The sequence below is a fragment of the Ursus americanus genome, chromosome 33 (assembly GCF_024610735.1).
Source record: "Ursus americanus isolate L20-20 chromosome 33, mUrsAme1.1.p, whole genome shotgun sequence".
Classification (NCBI taxonomy): Eukaryota; Metazoa; Chordata; class Mammalia; order Carnivora; family Ursidae; genus Ursus; species Ursus americanus.
In genome coordinates this window covers 31,775,816-31,795,343 of record NC_142159.1, presented here as the reverse complement: position 1 = coordinate 31,795,343, position 19,528 = coordinate 31,775,816, and the positions used below count along the sequence as shown (strand labels likewise).

General features: G+C 49.4%; 1 gene segment (V, D, J or C); it reads right to left on the bottom strand.

Moving 5' to 3' along the window:
- The window catches only part of LOC148107268 (T-cell receptor alpha chain constant-like), a 55,416-nt gene that overhangs the window by 25,141 nt on the left and 10,747 nt on the right, over positions 1 to 19,528 (bottom strand). The window contains exons 2-3 of the C gene segment in view: positions 12,227 to 12,521; positions 10,436 to 10,577 (exon numbers count right to left, since the gene is read on the bottom strand).

Genomic DNA, 19,528 nt, shown 5'->3' with positions numbered 1-19,528 from the left:
AGAGCAGCAGCAATCCTCCCAAGACGACACGGCTAGGTCACAGCCCACCCGCTTCAATTCACGTCGGTGACCAGCGCCCAGGATGCCCGGAGAGGATAGGCACTGGGGAGGGGGGCAGTCAGCCTGGATGCCCTGGCATCATTTTCCTCTTCTGTTTGAGAAGATACACTGTGTGCGTGGTGACAAATTCAGACCGTGCCAAGGCTGGAGGTAACCAATGTTACCGAGTTCTTGTCCATCGTTCCAGAGGTGGTCTTTACACATCCTGAGTGTGTGTGTGTGTATGTGTGCATTTACACACATGTGTGCACACACTGGACAGGGCACCCTTCTTTTTCCTCCTAAGGGCATAACTTGAGGCTTGCTCTGTGCCTACTGATGTTACTTCAGCTCACACGTTCAAACAGCTGTGTAGGTTCCAGCGTGTGGACACGGCAGATTTCATTTCCTGTCTCGGGGGGACTGGGGACATCCGTGCTACAGGTGGCACTGGGCCAGAAGGGCCTTGTGTCCAGGCCCACGCGGGAGCCGCGTGGCCCTACTGAGGTGGATGATGAACCTCTCTAGCAGACATGTCCATGGAGGCCTTCTGAGGGGCTTGTTTGGGTCTCTGTCTGGCTTCTGTCACACCTCATCTCTGGAGCAGCCAGTCCCTAATCTTTTGGCCCTGAACGTTCTTGGAAAAAATGTTCCCTAAGACAGAGGGAGCACAGGACTCCCAGCTGTAGGCTCTGGGCTTCGCCCAGCGGAATGTGATTTTGTTCTTGGGCTCTCCTTAGGGACCCCAATGGGCCCCCCAAGTCATCAGGGTGATTATGACGTCTGCTGGATGTCTCAAAAATATGCATTTTTTACCTGGCTCCCATTCAACTCCATAACGTAGTGCTTTGCTCAATGACTGTAGAGTATGGTCTCATCTGAGGAGAAGCAGGACATTTTAAGACCGCAGAGCCCAAAATTAACAGCCTGGAATTTTGGCCCATGCTCTCTGTTGACTGACTTAAGCCATTACACGGAAAGACACTTTGGCAAATCCTGAACTACTTGTACAAGAGAAGCCACAGACATGACCAGACCATTTAACAAGAGGCATCTGGCCAACCGAACATTTTAGGAAATGGTCTCTACCATTAGTAGGATTGCAAACCCTTCCACACAACCCAAACACAGTGACTGAGAACAGTTCCACCTCGACACAGAACCAAACCCTTAAAACCCACTACGAACATCACAGAAGCTGGCAACCACTGCATCAAATTACGGTTTTCTGGGTTAACACGCGGAGGCCTTGTCACCAACCTCCAAACCTCTTCTCGCTTTGCCTTTTCATGGTGCTGTGGGGCTTGGTGCCTGAGGTAAGAACCAGGGTGAACAGAGCCTGGGCAGAATCACCTCAGATGCTCAGGAGGTGGAGGCCAAGGGGTCAAGGGTCAGCTCAGGCCCTCTGGCTTCTCTCTCCTACAGGCAGACGTCCCGTAAGGTGCACTGGCGGGGCTGACAGGGGACGCCCCGGCCTGCTGGTCGGGGTCAGAGCTGCGGCTGTGAGCGGGAGGGCCAACAAGCTGGAAGGTGAGTGGGCAGGAAGGATCTGGCTCGGAGTGCTCATGGGCATGAGTCAACACCAAATACTCTGGCAGGGTGCACGTAGCAATGCTGACCTCCAGAGCTGGGCCCCCAACAGGCTGTGGCCATTTAGAATCAGTTTATGATTTTCAATGAGTTTTTTCCTTTTTTTTTTTTTTCCCCCCAAAATACCTCAATTTACAAAAAGCACACATTGGGCTTCCATCCATAGCTGACAGCAAATAAGCGACTGCCTTGGTTGAAGAATCTTTTCTGGAACGACCCACCGTTTGTCTTATCCATAAGCCCTGTGCCACCATCTTTCTGCTGAGCCCAGGCAGCAGTGTGGGTGCTACTCCCCGGCCTGAGGGCTCTAACCCGGGCTGGGCTCCTGAAGCCTCTGCAGCCCCACAAGCTGGACCCTTTTGGGATGCCACACTGCCATCCCTCAGAGCTCAGTCCCTAGAGCGAGGAGGGTCACCCCCCTGCCCTCAGGTGCAAGAAGCAGGGTTCTCCGCCGCATGGAGGTTTAGGGTCTCAGGCTAGCCTATGCCAATGGAACTCATGCACAGAACCACCGGAGCTTGCCCCGTTCGCAGGAACAGTTTGGGAAACTGACAAAAAACAGGCGATCTCTCAGAAGGCAAGCAGAGATGCTTCCAGCTTGCCCGTCTGCAGCTGGAGACTCACGCTGCCAGGAGGCAGCAGCCACACCACCCCCGGGGCCTAGGCTGGGCACTTGTGGCCTGGCAAGCTGCCATGTAGTGTGTGGCCTTGAGGAGAGATGATGCCGCAGAGGCGGTGAGGGCGCAGGTGTGCAGGGAAAGGCAGCCAATGCGTGAACGACCCCTCTGCATAATCTTGGCCAGGGGACGCAGCTCTGCTCAGAGGCGCTTTTGCAAGGGTTGCGCCAGAGGCTCAAGCCCCCAAGAGGGGCTCGGGTCCCCATTATCCTGTGGATGGGGTACCAGTGAAGGAGAAGAGGACCCAGAGCCCCAGGTTCCTTCAGTGGAATCCTAACTGGTAGAGACGTAGGGCCCCACCGTTCCTGTGCCCACTGATGTTCACTCTGGGCCTTCTGAGGCTGGGCGCTGTAGGACTCAGGGTGCAGGAATCCCCCAGTGTGTTGTGTTCCTCTCCTGCCCCTTCCCTGACCCCAGTGCTGTCCTCAAGGAGTAAGGAACTGCATTCAGGACTCCGAGGCTGGGACTCTCACCCATGCTGCTTTTCCAGCCTGGGGCAGTTCACCTGGCTGGTGAGCCGAGTCTCATTGCCAGGCAGCGGGCATGAACATGGCGCTCTGCGCGCTGACCACATTGTGCAGGTGTGGCCTTGCCTCCCTATGTGCCACTACCTTGTACCTGTACCGGGCTTGCCCGCCCACGGCCTGCTGCTTCCACAAGTTGTAGTAAGTAGGGTGAGGAGTAGTGGCGCCTGGAGCTTAGCAGCCTCGACGACAAGCACCTCCATGGGCACACTAGCCGGGCTCTCACCAGTGATGTCGTACGCCATCCGGATGAGCTCATAGTGCCGCTATTTCTTCACACCTACAGGTGGAAGGAAACAGGGGTCAGCTGGCCCAGGACCACCTCCCTCTCTTGGAACCACACCGAGGGGCTGCGGGGCAGGCCGTGGGTGTCACCAGAGGGTCGCTGGAACGTTCTCCTCCTCCTTCCCTGACCCCAACGTAACAGCCACCCTGCGCTGCAGTGCACCCCTCCCACTCTCCGCTCACGGGAAAGGTGGCAGCAGGCCACCTATAAGGCCACCTTAACTAACACTTCAATAAAAATCTGAAAAGAAATAACAAAGAAAAACCTTACGGACAATACATTTACAGCAACGTCTCTTTACTGAAAAAACCCACGTAATAAGCAGACTGCCCAGTTCAGACCCACGTTGGCCAAGCGTCCACTGCAATACTGGAAATCCTAGCCAGAGCAATTACACAAGAAAACTAAATCAATAAAAGGCATCCAAACTGGAAACCAAGAAGTGAAGGTCACTCTTTTCAGATGACATGATATTATATGTAGAAAACCCTAAACACAACCACAAAAACAACTATTGAACAAATTCAGTAAAGTGGCAGGGTACAAAATGCATAAAAATCTGTGCTCCCTCGTTTCAAACTCTATTACAAAGCTCTACTGATTGCTGGCATATTGGCATCAAAGCAGACACACAGATCAACAGAACAGAAGACAGAGCCCAGAAGGAAACCCACACTTCTACGGTCCGGTACTTTATGACCAAGGAGCCAAGAATATGCAAGGGGGAAAGGACAGTCCCTTTACTGAGCGGTGCTGGAAAAACCGAACAGACCCATGCAAAAGAATGAATCCGTACCACTATCTTACACTCGACACAAACATTAACTCAAAATGAATTCAAGACCTGAAACCTTACAACTCTTAGCAGGAAACATAGGGACAAAGCTGCCCTACGTACTACTCAGGCGTGAATTTTTTTTTTGGATCATGTTCCAAAAGCCAAGGCAGTAAAAGCAAAAGTAAATAAGCGAAGCTACAAGAAACTAAAAAGCTCCTGCCCAACCATGAAAATCACCAACTAAATAAAGAGGCAACCTACCGCCTGGGAGAAAAGACTTGCTACTCATAAATCTCATAAAAGGTGACTTTCCAATATATAGAATGAATTCCTACAACTCAATCACAACAACAACAAAAAACAAAGTGGAAGGATTTTCCAAACGGACATTATGCAGAGAAGACACAGAGACGTCAACAGTTCCGTGAAAAGATGCTCCACATCAATAATCATCAGGGAAATGCAAATCGAAACAACACTGAGGTATCGCCTCACACTGCTTAGAAGGTTCGGTATCAAAAAGACAGAAATAACAAACGTTAGCTAAGATGTGAAGGAAAGGGATCCCTGGTGCACTGTTGGTGGGTACAGAAGTAGGTGCACACGCTGTGGAAAACCGTATGCAGCCTCCGCCAACAAAAGAAAAATTAAAAAGAGAACTATCCTACAATCCAGTAACTTCTCTTCTTAGCTTTCAACGGAACAAAATGAAAACACCTATTTGAAAACATATTTATACCTGCATCTTCATTGCAGCATTAACCATATGTAACTAATTTAACATATAAAGCATCATATTCAAGTATACAATATATAAAACATCTATAAAATAAATTATAATACAAAACTGTATATACATAACTTAGAGGACCCAAGAGAGAAGAATAACCTACAAGACCATGTCCGTGGAGAAACAGAACCAGAAAGAGCCCCTTCCAACCCAACCCATCTCCCCACCACCCAAGCAACAGCCTTTCCTGCTGTGGCCACCGCTGAACATACCGCCCACGCCCTCTCCCATCTCTGCCTGGGACCATACGGCTGCTGCCCTCGCCACCCATGACAACTCACAATCCTCGCCCTCACCGCCGCCTGGGACTCAGAGCCCTAACCAACCATGCCATCCTCTTCCCCGCCAGGGAACCCACGACTCCACGGCCCTTGACGTCACTGCACACCTACAATGCAGGTGCCGCTGCCACCAGGGCCCCTGACCTCACTGACGCGCAACCACCGTCGCCACGGAAATCAACACCCGCGCCACAGCACGACCACGGAACTCCCCGCCGCTGCCCTCACCACCCTCACCGCCCCTTGCGTCGCAGCCCATGCCACTTGGGAACTCACCGTCGCCCTCGTTGCCGCTGCCTCCACAGCCGCCGCAGCCACCTCCAGCGCCGAGGCCGAATCTGTGGATGCCGCCTCCAGCGATGCCTCTAGCGACGCCACCTTCAATGCCGGAGGCGGCGCACCACTGACGTCAAAGGGAGGCGCCGCCGCCAGCGCCGCCGAGGCTGGGGCTGCCTCCAACACCGAGACCTCTTCAGTCGACGCCCCTCCAATAAAGCAGCCTCTGCTGCCTCCAGGGACGCCGCCGCTCTCGCTGACTCCCTCGAAGCCCAAGACACCTCCAATGCTGCCGCCGATGACACGATCAACGCTGCCGAAGACTCCACCGCTGCCAACACGTCCGCACTGGAGTCCGCGCAGCACCGAAGTGAGAAGCGACCAGCGTGCGGGGCTCCGCCCCCAGCCTGCGGGGCTCCGCCCCCAGCCTGCGGGGCTCCGCCCCCAGCCTGCGGGGCTCCGCCCCCAGCCTGCGGGGCTCCGCCCCCAGCCTGCGGGGCTTCCATAGTCGCCCCTGCTGCTTCCTGTGCCAGGGGCACTGCCTCCAGAAACAGCGGTGCCCCGGGAGCTTCCAGCAGGGGCGCTGCAGCGGGCACCTCTGGCAGGCACGCTGCATCTTGTGGTCGCCCCTGCTGCCTCCAGCGAGAAGGGCGCCTCCTCCACTGCGGCGGGCGCCGGTCCCAGGAAGGATGCTGATGCACGAGCCGCCTCCAGTAAAAGCAAAGCCTCCTGCAGCTCCTGCAAGGGAGCCGCCTCCATTGTTGTCTCAGTGGTCGCTGTAGGCCTCCAGCCCAGTGGGCACTGCCGCTGGTGCCTGCAGCAGGGGCGCTGCATCCGTGGACGACCCTGCTGTCTCCAGTGGGGGGGGGTGGGACTCGGACCCACCTCCAGCAGGGGGGCACTCCCTGCATGTCCCTGCTCCCTGCACTACTGCGGAGGCCGACCCCAGCCTGCAGGTGCTGCCTCTTGCATGTGGGCTCCGCCTCCAGCAAGTCGCCGCCACCACTTTTAACTCTCATTTTAAGTTGCAAACAGTCTCAACTCAGCAGACAATGAACAGTATGAAAATGCTTTTTTTTCTTTCCTAACCAAGCTGTGGTTAAATATGTGAAGAGATTGTTGATTTTCTTTTTCCATGCTTATTTCCCCTTCACTACAAAATGCCATTTTCACATTCCTGGTAAAAGCCTGGAGAGGGACCGGAGGTAGGGATACAAGAAAGTTCTTTATTGACTGCTATTTTTCATTCTGATTTGTGATCTCAGGGCCTGACCAAAATGTAAATCTGTCTCCCCTAAGGTCTTCAGAGAACTTAACAATACCGTTGGTCTTTTCACTGTTACTCCCCTAGAACAGGATGTATGCGGTTTTTATATCTATTTGTTGGTGATTGTCCCTCAGGATCAGATGATCACCAGTCAAGCTCGACCTAAGTGATTCCCACGTAGTGCCTTCCTCTCCCCCGGAGGTTGTCTTTGGACCGTAGGAACCTCTAAGGCAAACTTTACCTTACATTCCGCGGAAGTTCAGTTACTTCACAACAAAGTCTTGTGCCCCTCCCCCCTTCTATCTGTGTATCTTTCCTGCTGCCTGAGGAAACAGGCTCTTGCCTTCAGGCTCCTCAGCCATATGTCAGATGCGAGTATGCCCCCCAAAATCCAAAGGATATATATTCAGCTCTTCTATTGATCCCGCGGAAACCCAACCTCTTATCTTGGAGACAAGAGCATCCTACCCATTCCCCTTGCTTTTGTTGGAAGGTTGGATAGGCAAGTATTAATGAACATAAAGAGGATTCAGACAATCCTCTTTACAAATTCTATTTCCCCTTAGTTTCAGGGTGAAGGATCCCCCTCCTCTGGGCTCTCTGACGATCTTACGTCCTACGTGTGTTAGTTTAACAAGTATTGCATGGACTTTCATTCCCCCCATCCCTGGAGATAAACCAGACCATCAATGATTTCATTTAATTTCAAATCCCCGTATCGACTTTCAATAAAGTTCTACAATTCTGACACCAGTTGCAATGTGTTTCTTCCACGTGACAAGCAAGTCTTTGACACCACCCGCATGTCCTTTTCTGACACGACCTATCTGGAGATAGTGTCAGCTTGCACAGCTCAGTCCCACCACACTGGACCCCCAGCACCCTTCAGATGCCCATCACAAGTCCAGTTTGCCACCTGTGCTTGACTAGCCACAGATGGAAGGTTCCAACCACTGCCTCCTTAGGCTCAATTAATTTGTTACAGTGGCTCACAAAATTCAGACAAACATTTCACTTACAAACCTACCGGTTTATTATAAAAGGATACAACTCAGGAAGAGTAAGAGAGAAGATCTGCGTAGGGCCAAGTACGGGGAAAGGGGTATGGATTGAGTTTCCATGCCCCGTTCCAGAGCGCCACTCTCCCAGCACCTCCAATGTTCACCAACCCAGAAGCTCTCAGAACCCGTCCTTCAGGGTATTTGTGGAGGCTTCATCACATGGGCATGATTTTATGATTTCATGACAATCATTGTTCTCCAGCCCCTTCTCCCCTCCCAGGAGGTGGAGGGCGGGCCTGAAAGTTCCCACCCAATAATCAAGTGGTTGGTTCCACTGGCAGGCAACCAGCCCCCTCCTCAGTCCCAAAGTCTCTCATTAACACAGCAAACAAAAGATACCCCATCACCCTCCACACTTAGGAATTCCAAGGGCTTTAAGGAGCTTTGCTGCAGAAACGGGGTAAGATCACATCTATGTTATAAATCACAACACCGCAAGTTCATAACTCAGTGCTGGACAGTAATACAGCATGGATATTTAAATGATAGGTTCATTTTTATGTTGATAACCGAAAAGGAGCTTCTCAAAGAGCAAATGTTTAGAATTCATCAAATGAAATGACTTTCTGAAAACCAAAATCTTTTACTAAAGTTTTTTTCCATTTACAGAACAGTTTCTGCAGCTCTGAACCTAATTCTTACCAAAAAGGGGATTAATAAATGTTGGGATCTGGGGGGAAAAGTGACCTCCTAATGTTAGAGCTCAGGGATAGCACTGGAAGGAAGATGAGTCAATGCTCAGATGTATTCCTTGGCCTAGACTTCAGGAAGGCAGAATATACAAGGAGAAAAGAAAACAGACAGGTAGAAGAGTCTCTCAGAGCCTGCATTTCCAAACGGGAAGGCCCTTTCCTACATGGATTCCTTGGTTTCATCAACAAGTATTTATCAAGTGTCCAACTAATCACCAGCGAGGATATTTATAAACAATTACACGATGGAGTCCCTCTTTTCGGACGTTCCTAGTCTAGTGGGGAAGACAGACATTCCAAGAGCCCTTTGGAGAAAATGGGGAGGCTCTATTAACCAGCAGAGCTTCTTTTTCCCTCGGGAATTCTGGGCCCTTGGCTGAAATCCTCACCTGGATCCTCTGTGTGGTTGGCCCATCCGCACTTAATACTGCTCCTCCATCCCTAGCCTCAATCCCACTTCCCTCTTGTACATTCCTCACAGCACCTGCTATTACATGAAAGCGTGTGCTTCTGTCTAAAGCTTACAGTAGAAGCCATGAGAAAGGGATCTTGTTTATTTTGTTCAAGGCCGCTTGCCCTGAGACTAGAAGAATGCCTGGCAAATTCATATATTCGTTCACCGTATGTTTAAAGCATCTACTAGTGCCAGGCACTGACCCGGGCAGAGATCGGGAAGCGGAAATTCCCTCTCCTCGTGGAGCTTCCATTCAAGTACCATAAAGACAATGACTATGATGGAGCGCTTTCTTTGGAGAAACTCCACAACACTGAATCCTAACAGCAACTCTGAGACAGGTAGGATTATAATCCTTGCATTACAGGCAAGGAAACCTGGACCCAAGAGGTCAAGTGACTTGCCTAAGGAGAAGGGGCAGGGTTAAGATGCGCACCCAGGGAGTCTGGCCCTAGAGCTCAGTGTCTTACTAATCTGCTAGAACGCCTCTTGCTTACATACCCACAGTATGTGTGCAATAAGTATTGTTGGAAAATGGCTGGAAGCCTACGGAGAACCAAAGGAAGACAAGGACATCATTATGGAGGTACAGGGTAGATGATGTGGGCTGAGGGGGAGGTTAAGGAGCTTCATAGAGAAAGGGACATGGCCGATTCTTGAAGGCCTGGAGTGCAAAGGGTGGGAATACAGGGAGGGTGTGAATGCAAACAACAGACACAGCAACACTTAGTGTGACTGGACCATAAGGGGGTTGGAGAGAGGGCACCAAATTCATATAGTGATGGTAAAGAGCCTCGTACGCCCTGTTAGATGGTTTGAACTTGGTCCCGAAAGTACTCAACACAGAGACCTGAGGTGGCTGAAATGGAATCGCCGAGAAGCTCAGATTTAAAAGACCACGGACAAACCAGGAGCAAAAGGTGTTAAGCCAGAACCAGAATAAAGGAGCGCCATATTCTCTTCCAACTGTGTGATTTCTTTACAGATCTCAGCACCTCTGTAACTGTGGATTAAACGAAGTTCTCAAATCCCCTCTTCCACTTACGCATGACCTCAGGGACCTCAATAAGATCTAACGGCACTGAATTCATGATGACGTTCCAAGGTTTGAGATGATTACCTCATTAAGCTTTTGGACACGTTTTCGAGAAGATGGCTTTTCTTCTTATCACAGAGACAGAAAACAAGCAGATCAAGATCCTTCCCCAGATGGTAGGTAAGTGGTGATCTCACAAAAGAAGGGGAGGATTGGGAGTGTCTCCAGGGCTCCAAGGAAAGCACTTAGGGAGGTGAGACTGCAACTTGTATGGAAACTTTCTTCATCAGCAAGACCGGATCTGTCTGTGCTAGGACCAGGGCCTTGGCTATAGAACACCCAGCACCGTGCTGACAGCTGCTACATGCTCACTAAATGGGGGGGTACCTCGATTTATGCGGTAAACCTGCACTAACGCACGATTCTGCCAACAGAAGCAACCTCTGGTTCAGAGTTTTTGTGTGGGGCGAGGACTTGCAGAACTTTCTACATCTGTCCTACTAAGGTCTTTTCCCCAAAGAACCAACTGTGTATTTTCTTTTTAAGGACCTGTCTCCAATGTCACAGCCAAGAAGAAGGTATCTTTTCCCCTCAGATGTAAAGACAGAAACCACCAAAAGAGGACATCCAAATAAAGGCCTGAACCTCAACCCTGGCGGGAGGTTCAGAACCAAGACAACTTACCACTGTGATGCAAAACCACCGGGGAGATGACAGGGTGGACCATTCTTGTGCCTATCTCACTGGAACCGGCGGCGAAGACGCAGAGGTCAGACGCGTTGCATCCTACCCGCCAGGCCAAGGAATGTGAGCCAAGAAGAACCGTCTGTAAAACAAGTACAGCTTTGAGTTCAGGTCTTAGGGATTGCACTCTGGGAGACACAGAGTCACCCCCAAACGGAAAGTGTGCTCCACACTGCCAGCAGGGAGTGCAGGCTCAAAGAGGTCAAAATCACAGGGTCGCACAAGCTGGGAAAGAGTTAGGATTGCTGCGAGCAGACCTTAAACTAATGCATGGTTGGCGGTTTGGCTACCAGGTGTTCCATGATGTCTATTTCAGACCAAAGCAGGAGGATGGGGTCCTGGAGGTGGCCCAGAGGTCAGTGATCATTTGCAACTACTGACAAAAGTCCAACGTTCATGCTGCTCCCAGAACCTAAACAGAAGATGTGCATCAACCCTATTTCAACTACATTTTGCAGGACTATCTTAGCAATGCTTACTCCTCCTGGAATCTTCTTTCACATTGGAAGTGTGTTCTCATTCATCAACCCCTGGATCTTCCATTATATGGAACTGAAACAGGAGATGTGCATAAACCCTACCTCCTCCATGCCTTTTCAACTCTATGGGAGTGACTCTCTCAGTCTTTCTTCCTTCTTTCACAACTCTATTTTTAATAGCATCTTAGCAGTATTTCATTCTTAAAGAGAAATCGGTGAGGTTCAACAGGCAAATTGCATTAACACTTGTTGAAAGTAAGCCCTGATCTTTGCCATCTCTAAAGTCTCTATTTGGCTGAAATCGGCCTGGGGTCTTTTCTTGTGAAGATTTGCCTCTCACAGACACCTGAAGTCAAAACACTCATCACCACAAAATGCAAATTTAAACTTCGGAGGAGATTTAAAGGGGTTTAAATCCTAACCAGCATTTATGATACTGACCCAAGGTGCAAGCACTCGAACCACCAGCTTCTAGGGGATTCCAAGATTACTTTGGGTGGCGTTCCGATAGGATTTGCCCAATCAGAAAACACTGTCAGTGTCAAAAGTGATGTCTCCAACCTAACTTGCAAGATAAATGGTTTCATAGCTGAAGGGGACCCATTTTGAGGCACAGAAATATCAGGCGTGTTTGCAGTGTGTGCTAATCCAGATGGGTGATGCCTTTCAGTTACACGGATCTGTGATTGTTTCTTAGATGAAAGAAGGCCGCAGCGATCATCGCACACTTGCTGGCTTAGCATCTACTCTTTCTTTTTTTTTCATTTATTTTTATTACGATGATATATGAGTCACCATACAGTACATCATTAGCTTCTGATGTAGTGTCCCATGATTCACTGATTGTGTATAACACCCAGTGCTCCACACAACACGTGCCCTCCTGAATACCCTTCACCCGGCTAGCCCATCCCCCCACCCCCTTCCTCTCTAAAACCCTCAGTTTGTTTCCCTGGGTCCAGAGTCTCTCATGGTTCCTCTCTCCCTCTGTTATCCGTCCCCCTTCCTCTTTCCCTTCCTTCTCCTAATCATCTCCCTGCTACTCCTTGTGTTCCACAAATAAGGGAAACCATGTAATTGTCTTTCTCTGCTTGACTGACTTCACATAGCATCTATTCTAACTAAGCTCAGCAAGAACAGTAATGGACCGTATACATTTGTAAACCTTGCTTTGCCAGAACTTTTCGTAAGGAATCTTCTAGATTGAACTGGCAATCGTGTCTTGAGGCCAGAGGCCAAGCCAAATACTCACCACAGACTTGCCTGCAGTACCTGTAGATTCGGGTCAATTCTTCTTTTTGAGATCCCCAAACTATCCTGAGGTTCCGATACCTGCCGGGAAGTAACCCTCTTTACTCATCTGGCAAGGCTCCTGAGAACTCTGTAAGCAAGGTTATCAGGCCAATATGTCCAAGGGGCTCCATCAAGTCAACCTGATATCCTTCAACTTGTCTGGTCATATCAGGGTCTATATGCATGTCTCTCTCTCTCCAACAGGACACTTCATTCAACGCCTTGGTAAAATAACTAAAGTTTCCAGGAGTGACCTGTTGCAAGGAAAACAGACTTGTGTTGAACTTTGGCAAATAATCAAACTTACCTTGAAAGAAGGAATACTCACTGAGAGCTGCTGAATTCTGGAGGATTCGGGTAGGGAGAAAAGTGAAATGTTTCCACTTGTTCACAAAAACATATTTTATCCGATCTCCCTATATCATGCATATTTTAACATAAAGTTTCCTTAAATCTGGAAGAACACATATTAAAGAACCAGCAATGTTTCAAACAAGAGTCACAAAACTATCATCATCGTCCTCAACTCTTTCTGCCCCATAGTATTAATTCTTGTTCTGTTTGAATGCAACAAAACCGGCTCCATTAGTTCTGGAAATTCTTACCCAGTTGAGTTTTAGGATTTTAAAGAGCACAACTTATAGTTGTCAAAAATTCCTTTCATGAATCTCCTTGAGGATGAAACACATTCGACAAGGGCATAAATGACACAAGAATCACAAATGTACATGGTTCAAGATCTGATGAGAGCTCATTACAACGCACTTGACAAGGAAATCCCGTTACTTCTGTGACACAGAACATTTCCATAATTAGCACAGCGAGTGAGGACCTTATACTGAGACATATTAAAGCTTGAGGAATTCACATAATTCCTACAACAATTATAACATTTACCCATACAACAGAACCCATGGTTTCCCAATCATTTATTTCACAATGCTTCCCAAGTGACTTAACATACCAAAGAAGCCTAAGTAGTAAAATGAAAAGAACAGAAAAGCAAAGTCTCCACTTACAATTTAAATCCCAGGCAATTTGTTTAAAAATTCAGAATGGTTTAAAGCATAGGCCTAAATAGATATATGGATCATGACAAAACTCACTACTTAAACTGAACCAAGGAGGCCAAAAGACATTTTAGGGAAGATTGTGCAGTCTTTAGCAAAACTTAGCTTCTTTCAAACTGAGACATTTCAGTCCTCTTAAGTCATCAAAAACCTGATAAAGACAAAACATAGAAACTTTGCTTTTCTGCAAAGGTAAAGAAAACACATAATAATAATAGTAATAACATCTTTGTTTACAACTCCCTCTTTTTAATCTTTCATCTTTTTTTTTTTTTTTTTACGATATGGTAGTCACCATACCGTACATCATTCACTTTTGATGTACTGTCCCATGATTCATTGTTTGCATATAACAACCAGTGCTCCATGCAATACCTGCCCTTCTTAACACCCTTCACCGGTCTAACCCATTTCCCCACCGCCCTCCCCTCTACAACCCTCCTTTGCTTCCCTGGGTCCATGGTCTTTCACTTATTTGTGGAACATAAGGAATAGCAGGGAGATCCTTAGGAGAAGGAAGGGAAAAATGAAGGGGGGGGGGCACCAGAGGGGGAGATGAACCATGAGAGACTATGGACTCCGGGATACAACTCTTTCACATCAAGAGCAGACCAACAATCCAGGAAAATTTTGTCCTTTTAACAGAGAGAAAAAAAGCAGAATTTCAGACTTATACCATCGTACCTATAAAATCCATTCATTTCGATCTTAGTCCTGACCATAAATAAAAGTTTTTTCCGAAGTTGCGCTTCACAAACTTCCTACACCTTTCTTTTTCATTCAGATTTTGTCCTGAGACTTTTCTCTCTGAATAAACAGTCTTTATTTAGTACAAAATAACAAAATTGCCTTTTTTCTTTCCTGAACAAAAATGTATTCTCATTCCTTATAGTGCCCTTATAAAAATACAGCTTAACCTTTCTTGCATACACAGTTGCTTCACCTATCATTTCCAGCAATCTCAATGTACACTTAGCAGAATTTTAACTTTTACAAACCTTTGCCTCCACTGAAAACTAAGCAGTAACCAATCCCGAACTGTTCTACCAGAATTCTTTAGATTGGCATTGTATTATTAAAAGAACATATTAAAGGGGAACAATGAAGCAAAGAGAGAGTCCAGAAGGACAAAGATCAGAAAGGAACGGAGCCAATATACAGAAACAGGGACTTTACAAGCAATACAATGGCAGTAAATTCACAGCTCTCAGTAGTTACTCTGAATGTAAAAAGGCGCAATGGCCCAATCCAAAGACAGGAGCCTATCAGATTAGATGAAAGGCAAGACCCATCAACATGCCTTCTTTTTTTTTTAAATAATGATATTTTTTATTATATTATGTTAGTCACCATACAGTACACCCCTAGCTTTTGATGTAATGTTCCAGGATTCATTACTTGCCTCTAACACCCAGTGCACCATGCAATACAGGCTCCTCCTGTGGACTGGGCTGTGGTTTGCCAAGCCCTGATCTCCATCAGAGACCTCACCGGCCCCACCTTGCAGGTGTTCCCAGGCCTGCTCGCTCACTGCAAGACCCAGTGACCTGCCTGGGATGTTCCTGGAAACCTCTGCCCCTTAAATTCTCAGATTGTGATCGTAGCGTAAACCAAATCGGACAATGTGCTGTGCTCCGGATTTCAAAATGTTTTCTCAGAAGAGCCATTTTTATCATTCTCTGTCCCCATCAACCCCATATTTTGTAAGATCTTATCCACTTAGATTCAGAGTCACTCAAAGGCAACAGCAAATTCACAAACCACATTTAGTGGTGCTTGTTCTGGGCATCATGAGAGACAGTCATCAGCAGAGACTACTCAGGAGGCCAGGACAAGTACACATGATGGGGGGTTGGGAGGGAGAAGACGAACAGGGCAGGGGGAGAACGGGCTTCGGTCCCTGTGTTTTCATGTCACAGGTTAGATACGCAAATATTTCCAAAACCTCATTACTAATTTAAAACAAAAAGAAAGACAAAAAATGTAGGACGCTTTCCAGCACTACGGAACTCTAAACAGATGATGGGACTGACCCAAGGTACAATTTCTTAGCTAAAAGGGCCTAGGTTGTTCCAGAACAAAATGTTGACCACAGTTCTCTTTCAGGGTGAGGGCTCTGAACCAGCGTAGTGGATTTTGATTTGGACGGTGGTACATTTACCTAAAAGCCTACGAGCAGGAAGCGGTTGGCAGTGAAGTCTTGGCGTGGTTGGTGTGCGGCAGTCTGGACTTCTTTGTCTAAGCAGGTGCCGGGGCCCTCCACCTCTGGTTTTTCTGTGGACGTCTGGGTGGACAGGCCCCCACTGGAGGGACCAGTTCTGGCTTGAGGTGTCCTGAGCTGATTGTGCTGGGGACAACAGGAGTCTGCAGACGGCTTCCCCACCCACTTCTCACTTACACCTCAAAACAGCTTAGTGTGGTATTATAAAAAATTAACAAATTGGAGAGCAGCAGCAATCCTCCCAAGACGACACGGCTAGGTCACAGCCCACCCGCTTCAATTCACGTCGGTGACCAGCGCCCAGGATGCCCGGAGAGGATAGGCACTGGGGAGGGGGGCAGTCAGCCTGGATGCCCTGGCATCATTTTCCTCTTCTGTTTGAGAAGATACACTGTGTGCGTGGTGACAAATTCAGACCGTGCCAAGGCTGGAGGTAACCAATGTTACCGAGTTCTTGTCCATCGTTCCAGAGGTGGTCTTTACACATCCTGAGTGTGTGTGTGTGTATGTGTGCATTTACACACATGTGTGCACACACTGGACAGGGCACCCTTCTTTTTCCTCCTAAGGGCATAACTTGAGGCTTGCTCTGTGCCTACTGATGTTACTTCAGCTCACACGTTCAAACAGCTGTGTAGGTTCCAGCGTGTGGACACGGCAGATTTCATTTCCTGTCTCGGGGGGACTGGGGACATCCGTGCTACAGGTGGCACTGGGCCAGAAGGGCCTTGTGTCCAGGCCCACGCGGGAGCCGCGTGGCCCTACTGAGGTGGATGATGAACCTCTCTAGCAGACATGTCCATGGAGGCCTTCTGAGGGGCTTGTTTGGGTCTCTGTCTGGCTTCTGTCACACCTCATCTCTGGAGCAGCCAGTCCCTAATCTTTTGGCCCTGAACGTTCTTGGAAAAAATGTTCCCTAAGACAGAGGGAGCACAGGACTCCCAGCTGTAGGCTCTGGGCTTCGCCCAGCGGAATGTGATTTTGTTCTTGGGCTCTCCTTAGGGACCCCAATGGGCCCCCCAAGTCATCAGGGTGATTATGACGTCCGCTGGATGTCTCAAAAATATGCATTTTTTACCTGGCTCCCATTCAACTCCATAACGTAGTGCTTTGCTCAATGACTGTAGAGTATGGTCTCATCTGAGGAGAAGCAGGACATTTTAAGACCGCAGAGCCCAAAATTAACAGCCTGGAATTTTGGCCCATGCTCTCTGTTGACTGACTTAAGCCATTACACGGAAAGACACTTTGGCAAATCCTGAACTACTTGTACAAGAGAAGCCACAGACATGACCAGACCATTTAACAAGAGGCATCTGGCCAACCGAACATTTTAGGAAATGGTCTCTACCATTAGTAGGATTGCAAACCCTTCCACACAACCCAAACACAGTGACTGAGAACAGTTCCACCTCGACACAGAACCAAACCCTTAAAACCCACTACGAACATCACAGAAGCTGGCAACCACTGCATCAAATTACGGTTTTCTGGGTTAACACGCGGAGGCCTTGTCACCAACCTCCAAACCTCTTCTCGCTTTGCCTTTTCATGGTGCTGTGGGGCTTGGTGCCTGAGGTAAGAACCAGGGTGAACAGAGCCTGGGCAGAATCACCTCAGATGCTCAGGAGGTGGAGGCCAAGGGGTCAAGGGTCAGCTCAGGCCCTCTGGCTTCTCTCTCCTACAGGCAGACGTCCCGTAAGGTGCACTGGCGGGGCTGACAGGGGACGCCCCGGCCTGCTGGTCGGGGTCAGAGCTGCGGCTGTGAGCGGGAGGGCCAACAAGCTGGAAGGTGAGTGGGCAGGAAGGCTCTGGCTCGGAGTGCTCATGGGCATGAGTCAACACCAAATACTCTGGCAGGGTGCACGTAGCAATGCTGACCTCCAGAGCTGGGCCCCCAACAGGCTGTGGCCATTTAGAATCAGTTTATGATTTTCAATGAGTTTTTTCCTTTTTTTTTTTTTTTCCCCCCAAAATACCTCAATTTACAAAAAGCACACATTGGGCTTCCATCCATAGCTGACAGCAAATAAGCGACTGCCTTGGTTGAAGAATCTTTTCTGGAACGACCCACCGTTTGTCTTATCCATAAGCCCTGTGCCACCATCTTTCTGCTGAGCCCAGGCAGCAGTGTGGGTGCTACTCCCCGGCCTGAGGGCTCTAACCCGGGCTGGGCTCCTGAAGCCTCTGCAGCCCCACAAGCTGGACCCTTTTGGGATGCCACACTGCCATCCCTCAGAGCTCAGTCCCTAGAGCGAGGAGGGTCACCCCCCTGCCCTCAGGTGCAAGAAGCAGGGTTCTCCGCCGCATGGAGGTTTAGGGTCTCAGGCTAGCCTATGCCAATGGAACTCATGCACAGAACCACCGGAGCTTGCCCCGTTCGCAGGAACAGTTTGGGAAACTGACAAAAAACAGGCGATCTCTCAGAAGGCAAGCAGAGATGCTTCCAGCTTGCCCGTCTGCAGCTGGAGACTCACGCTGCCAGGAGGCAGCAGCCACACCACCCCCGGGGCCTAGGCTGGGCACTTGTGGCCTGGCAAGCTGCCATGTAGTGTGTGGCCTTGAGGAGAGATGATGCCGCAGAGGCGGTGAGGGCGCAGGTGTGCAGGGAAAGGCAGCCAATGCGTGAACGACCCCTCTGCATAATCTTGGCCAGGGGACGCAGCTCTGCTCAGAGGCGCTTTTGCAAGGGTTGCGCCAGAGGCTCAAGCCCCCAAGAGGGGCTCGGGTCCCCATTATCCTGTGGATGGGGTACCAGTGAAGGAGAAGAGGACGCAGAGCCCCAGGTTCCTTCAGTGGAATCCTAACTGGTAGAGACGTAGGGCCCCACCGTTCCTGTGCCCACTGATGTTCACTCTGGGCCTTCTGAGGCTGGGCGCTGTAGGACTCAGGGTGCAGGAATCCCCCAGTGTGTTGTGTTCCTCTCCTGCCCCTTCCCTGACCCCAGTGCTGTCCTCAAGGAGTAAGGAACTGCATTCAGGACTCCGAGGCTGGGACTCTCACCCATGCTGCTTTTCCAGCCTGGGGCAGTTCACCTGGCTGGTGAGCCGAGTCTCATTGCCAGGCAGCGGGCATGAACATGGCGCTCTGCGCGCTGACCACATTGTGCAGGTGTGGCCTTGCCTCCCTATGTGCCACTACCTTGTACCTGTACCGGGCTTGCCCGCCCACGGCCTGCTGCTTCCACAAGTTGTAGTAAGTAGGGTGAGGAGTAGTGGCGCCTGGAGCTTAGCAGCCTCGACGACAAGCACCTCCATGGGCACACTAGCCGGGCTCTCACCAGTGATGTCGTACGCCATCCGGATGAGCTCATAGTGCCGCTATTTCTTCACACCTACAGGTGGAAGGAAACAGGGGTCAGCTGGCCCAGGACCACCTCCCTCTCTTGGAACCACACCGAGGGGCTGCGGGGCAGGCCGTGGGTGTCACCAGAGGGTCGCTGGAACGTTCTCCTCCTCCTTCCCTGACCCCAACGTAACAGCCACCCTGCGCTGCAGTGCACCCCTCCCACTCTCCGCTCACGGGAAAGGTGGCAGCAGGCCACCTATAAGGCCACCTTAACTAACACTTCAATAAAAATCTGAAAAGAAATAACAAAGAAAAACCTTACGGACAATACATTTACAGCAACGTCTCTTTACTGAAAAAACCCACGTAATAAGCAGACTGCCCAGTTCAGACCCACGTTGGCCAAGCGTCCACTGCAATACTGGAAATCCTAGCCAGAGCAATTACACAAGAAAACTAAATCAATAAAAGGCATCCAAACTGGAAACCAAGAAGTGAAGGTCACTCTTTTCAGATGACATGATATTATATGTAGAAAACCCTAAACACAACCACAAAAACAACTATTGAACAAATTCAGTAAAGTGGCAGGGTACAAAATGCATAAAAATCTGTGCTCCCTCGTTTCAAACTCTATTACAAAGCTCTACTGATTGCTGGCATATTGGCATCAAAGCAGACA